The following is a 6,901-nucleotide window of genomic DNA, read 5'->3' as shown; positions in this document are numbered from 1 at the left end:
TATTAATCTAAAACAGTGGTCTTCAGGCTAATGAAAACCTGTGCACACTAAACTGTGAAAACCAATTTATGTGCTTTTAAATATGTAGTTTTTAGTTAGTCGCCAGTGGTAGGAATACGTAAAAATTTTTAATCGTTTTTATAAAGAGACACTTAAATTTTCGCACTTAAAATTGATGGTACTTAGCTTATTTTTACATACAAAAATTTTACTAGCTCAAAATAGAGTTTATAAATAAGTTGATAAGTTTATTCTCTTCCCAATAAATGTTTTACTTCAATGATTTTAATTTTACAATGGTAATTGACTTATGTTGATTATAAAAGGTAAATAATTCAGAAAAGCTAGTCTGATATATAGATAAAGTTAGTCTGATAGAGTTTTTAGCGGTTTGGCCAATATAAACCTTTAATCTTGTAACATTAACAAGTAATTTTTGATTTACAACTTATAATCTCTACAAATCTTTAAAAACAATTTTTGTTGTTATTAAATATAATCAGCTAATTTACAAAATTAAAGAACTTAAAGCATATCAATTCATTTCTCAATAAATTCATTTAACATATTGAAATTACTTCTTGTTATATATTGAATTTCCATCATGAATGTGAAACTGTTTTTACGTCTAAAAGTTTTTCTGTAAAACTATAAAATTTTTATTATACTCTCATATTTAAATTTTGGTTATAAGTTTTAAAATGTTTACAGCACTTAAAGTAATACACGATAAACTATTGTTATCATAACACTAAATATTTTTTCAGTAATTATCCTAACTAGTTACTTAAATTTAGAAATTTTAGCTAGTTGATCTATCGGTACAACAAATTTCGGATCCAAATCCGGTTTTCAAACTAAGATTCGGCCGAATCCGGATATTAAAAAAAAAATATCCGGTAGATTACTAGTTTTTAGTAATTATGTACCATGAGCGGTTTTAGGCTTTTCAATTTGGGGTAAAATATATTGTTTTTTTTGTTATTATATTGTTTATTGTGCAATGTTGTACTCAGGCATCAAAACCTGAGCCACTTAAACAGGACACACAAAAAGAGAAAAAGAAAATAAACTTATATTCAACACTTTAAGATAAATTATATGTATATATTTAAAAACATAAATAAAATGAAAACACAAGTTAAATACAATATGATATACAAATGAACTAAATTAAAAAAATTCAAACTTATATATTACTTAGTACACACAATAAAGAAGTTTGTCTAAAATCATCGCTTACAAAACAAAATCCATAATTACAAAAAAAAAAAGTAAACTAATAGTTTGTAGGGGGAGGCGTAGGGAAAAGAATATTTTTTTCTTTTGTTTATAGTGGAAAATTAGTGAATTTTACTGGTATTTATTGTATTTAAATCAAATCTTTTTAGCTTTAAACGAAATTGTTTAACCCCCTCACAAGATACTATATCCTGAGGTAGTCTGTTCCACATAGCTCTTGCTCTGTGAAAAAATGCGCCTTGCCACTGATTGTTTTGAAAATCATGTTTACATTTTATTTTCAAATTATTTCCTCTTAGTTGATATTTGTTTTGGGAAAAACTAAAAAACTGGTTAAAAAAACTTTTATATTTGCCATTGATAATTTTGTAAAGAGTTAACAGATCAAATTGCCATCTTCTATATTCCAGTGATTCCAAGCCAAATTTAATCATTCTATGATGTGTAAGATATGTTGCAACGATTACAAATATGACGGGTAAAACTCCTTTGCACAGATTCAGATTTATTAATATCTTTTTTTAAATGGGGGGACCAAATTTGGGTATAAACTCAAGTTTAGGGCGAACGTATGTTTTAAATAGTTTTGTCAGAATTGAAGTAGAATTAGTTTTAAAACTTTTTAATATTTGATAACATGAAGTTTGTGCAACCTTTTATAAATAGTTGATATGTTCATTCCATTTAAAATTTTTGGAAATGTAGATCCCTAAATCTTTAAAACTTTAACTTCTGGTAACTTAGTGTTATTGATTAAGAGGTCAGTTGGAGAAGATTTTTTTGTAAATGATTAGAATTTTATATTTGCTAGGATTTAAGTTAAGCTTTCTTGTTTTTAACCATATGTAAATATTATCTAAAGATAGTTGTAATGAAGTATTTGACTGACTAAAGATTTTAGCATCATCTGCAAATAAGCTTAACTCACTTTGAATATCAATGTTTGAACAAATATCATTAATATAAATTAAAAAGAGAAGGGGACCAACTACACCACCTTGTGGTACTCCACTGTAGATTGTTAAAGAATCAGAAAGCGTATTATTGATGAGTACTCTTTGTGGTCTATTTTTTAAAAAGTTATCAAACCAATCAATTAAATTTTCATGTAGCCCATACTGATTTAAAATTTTTAATAATCTTTTGTGTGATACTGAATCAAAGGCTTTTTGAATATATAGAATATAAGTTATAGATATTGGTCTGTAATTTAACGCATCATGTATATTACCTTTCTTGTGCACTGGAATAATAAAAGATGTTTTCAATTGTTTAGGAACATCAGATAGTTCTAGAGAGCAATTAAATATTAATGATAGTGGAAAAATTATTGATTGGATAACATGATTGATATAATAGGGTGGAATGTTTTCTGGCGTTCTAATGATTTTATCTTTTAGGTGGTTAATTGAACTTTTAATGTCTTCATAGGTTATGAAAAATTTTGCTTTTTACTACAATTCTTTTGGGGTAGCTTAAAAAACTAGTAACTCTCATCTTTTTAAAAAACTTTTTGAAAATTTATGTTAAAAAGTGTGGCTATTTTGAAATCTGAGGTTACTGTTTTGTTTTTATCATTATCATATAAGAGATGTATGGAATTATTTAACTTAATTTTAAATTTCACGTAGCTATAAAACTTTTTTAAATTTGGGTTTTTGCAGAATTTGTTTTCATATTCAAAGTTGTATTTTTTAACAGCTAATTGATATTCTTTAGAATTGTTTTTGAATTTTATCAAAAGTGATTTATTTGTCTTACTTTTTTTGTATAGATTCGCTTTTTCTTTTAATAACGTTTTAATATGAGATGGATATTTTTTACTTTCTTATTTTTAGAATAAATTGGAACAAAACGTTTAATTGAGATTTGGATTAAGCTAATGAATTGATCATAGAAATGCTGGAGATTTTCTGAATTTTTAAATAGAGAGGTCTAATTACTTTTTGACAGGAAATCATTGATGCTTTCAAAATCTGCTTTTTTATAGTCATATGAGACTTTTTTAACAGTAGGTACTATTTTATTTTCAATTTTAATTTTTAGTGAAAGCAAGTTATGGTCACAAGTGTTTGTGAATGGAAAATTAGTTGAGTGTGATATGATTCTATTTAGACCAAAATGATTGCAAATTATGAGATCGAGAATGTTACCATTCTAATGAGTTGGACTTTCAATTACTTGGGTTAACAAGTTGACTGAACAAAAATTAAGTAAACACTCATGGGGTTTATTGAAATCTGTGCTAGGAATTCTCCAATCTATGTTTGACATATTAAAATCACCAAGAACATAAAAAGAACACTCTTTTGGAAAAACAATTTTAATCATTTTAATTACATTTTAAACAGTCAGTGCGCATCTCGCAGACAATGGAGGAAGGTAGACACAACAAAATCTTAGTTTTATCTTTTTTAAAATTAAATCTACATATAGGTATTCAAAATTGATGTTGCTAGTAGAGATAGAATCGTTTTTAATTTTAATAACTTTAAGCGAATTTTTAAAAATTATAGCAACACCTCCACCCCTACTAGACCTATCATTTCGGTAAATGTTATAGTTAGAAGGACACACTAAGGCATCGTTGACCTTATTAGTCAACCATGTTTCAGTCAAAAACAAAAATAAATATTGTTTAAATTTTTATAGTTTTCTAAAATATAAAATTTATTTAAAACAGATCTTATGTTAGTGTAACCAACTTTTACATAACTGTTGTTACAATTTTTATAGGAAAACTTTAGCGTTAAAATTAATCCTATCAGTTAATGAATTTATATCTGTTGATTCACGATTTCCTCCACTAGTCCCAGATATCCTGGGATCGGTAACGAAAGGGCTATCTTGTTAATTCAACTATCTTGTTGTTCCTTATAACATATTTTATGTTCAACGTTTTCTCATCAGCGATGGCTTGCTTTATTTTAACTTCTTTTCTCAATGCTTTGAATGCTTCAATTTCCAAGAAAATTCTGTCAGGGTTGATCTAGACTTTTGATTCAATTTCACCATTAAACATTTTCAAATCTCTCAGCCTTAACAGTCTGTGTTTGGATGCTAAATTGTTTAATTTGATTATAATGGGTCTGATTTTGTTATTTGCAATTTTACCAACTCGATAAAATGACTTAAACTCTTCTTTTTTCATTTTATTTGCTCCTAATACTTGTTGAATAATATTTAGATCATTTTTGCAATTTTCTAGTGCACTATTAGTTGGATTTTTACTTTCTGGAATGTTAAATATTATGACATTTAAAACCTTTTTTTCTTTCAGTTTTTGTTCATTCTCAGCTTCTATTTTTTCTACGTATAAATTTAATTTGGTACTAATGTTTGTGATAATTTCTGTTGGTTCACTTTTCTGCATAGTATCAGCATATTTTGAGAATTTAGTTTTAAACTTGTCAAATTTAGAAGAAAATTCAGACTTAAATTCTGAGAAACTTTTTTGTAATTCTGTAATTCTATTTTCTATATTGTCTATTCTCTTACTGCTGAATTAATCTTTTTGAACCTAATCAATGTTATTTTCAATGATTTTACTTTTTTAATTATAATCTTCCTTCAATTTAAGCATCTCAGCTTGAAAACGACTAAATTCATTGTCCCTCTTATTTCCAATTGCAATCAGTTTTTCTTTTAGCTGTTTTCCAATTTTGGAGGACTCAACCAATGTTTTGACTTCAGCTTCAGCAGACATTTACTTTTTTATGTTAAAAAACCTTATTCAAATAGAAAAGGGTTTAATAAGATAATTTTTATAACTGTTCCAAATTTTAAATTAATCGTATGCTAATAGATATCCTAGCGAGACAAGTATACTGGAATGTATAAAAACAAATTTAAACAGTACTCTTTCTTTATTAACCTTACATAACATAAGCTATCACACAAAAACATGTGTTAGTTTAAATAAATAATGAGCTCTACCGCAAGTTCAACAACAACAGCATCCGAGACAGTCCTGCGACCGGTTTCGTCCTTATTAGGACTCATCAGGCATAAATAGTCGCGAGAAACCGCTATTGTGATCTTAAACAAGCGGGCTTTAGTACGAAGTACTGAAGCGACCGTTTGTGGGTAACGTTGAAACATCTCAACTTTGTTGATGATGGCCGAAATAGATACTGGATTAAACTGATCAAACAAGCGCAGACTATAGTCTCACAATAAGCTGACAATGTCTGAGACGTTGGGCTGTGAATGATTTAGCTGTATCATTTTTCAACTTTACACACAAACGGTCGCTTCAGTACTTCGTACTTAATCCCGCTTGTTTAAGATCACAATAGCGGTTTCTCGCGGCTATTTATGCCTGATGAGTCCTAATAAGGACGAAACCGGTCGCAGGATTGTCTCGGATGCTGTTGTTGTTGAACTTGCGGTAAAGTTCACTGTTTATTATCGATGGCATATAACATCTTAACTTTGTTGATGATGGCCGAAATAAATACTGGTTAGTTTATTAAGAAAGAGTACTGTTTGAATTTGTTATTGTAGTTTTTATATAGTTGCGTTTAATAAAACAATCTTTAAAATAGTATAAGTGTCTACTATGATGTTGACTATTTGTGTATTATAATAATAAGTATAAAAAAGATTAAATCAAATAGTCACAATATTTTTATACATTTATCTAAAATTAAGTTTTTGTTCACTCAAGAAATTGTTTATAAACAGTGTCTCGCTCAACAAGTTCATCGGTATGTAGAAATCAATTTTTAAAATCAATAAAAGCAATGAGAATATAATACTAGTAGACATTAACTTTTGGTTAAAACTAGTTAAAAAAACAATTAATTATGAAAATAAATGAAAAAGTATTTTTTAGTTTATATATAGTCTTCTTAAATCTTAACAACTAATTAGTATTTCAAAATAAAAACAAACTATAGTGTTAACAAGAACAAAACGTCTTAACTAAATATAAGTTAATAAAAAAAAAATTTCAGACAAAATATGAAAATTAAAAAACTTTAGTTTTAAAAATTAAATTTAACTATTTTATTTGAAATGGCAATGTTAAATATTTGATTGTTAACATCAGTATAGTGATGTTTCAACATTTTCTATAAGTTGTAATTTAGCGTAGAAAACTTTTCGTTGTGTAACCTACAGATGTAGGTACCTTGAATACTAAACTTAACTTTTACTAAATAATCATACTAATAATACTTAGGCTACTCTATATAAAACTAGGCATGACATGAGTTAACATATTTTATATAAAGAACAATTACAAACACTAACAAATATATAAAGAACATCAAATTTAGAAAATACTTTAAATGTGTTCAAAACCTTTACACAAGATTTAATCTAGCAAGAATATACTTTAAGAATGTATAAAACAAAATACGATTTAACTACTTAGAATGTAAATAAGAAATACTTATAAAAATAATACTAATCAAAAAATACTAAAACACAAGAAAACAATATAAATGTCTATTCTTCATTATCATGTTTACTGCAGCAGGCTGTGGCTAGAATCTCCTCATCTGTCTGTTGTATCAGCTTATATAAAACATTCCATAACTCAATGTTGCATCAGGGTTTCTGGTCTGCACTTTATTTTCTCCTTTTGTCAACTGTATTAAACTTGCATCAGTATAAAACTTGACCTTGCGAGCTTTCTCTTAACGCTTGGATG

This window comes from Thalia democratica, chromosome 1 (genome assembly GCF_965202585.1).
Source record: "Thalia democratica chromosome 1, ktThaDemo2.hap1.1, whole genome shotgun sequence".
NCBI classification, from domain to species: Eukaryota; Metazoa; Chordata; class Thaliacea; order Salpida; family Salpidae; genus Thalia; species Thalia democratica.
The sequence above is the reverse complement of the archived record's forward strand: the minus strand, read 5'-3'. Positions refer to the sequence as shown.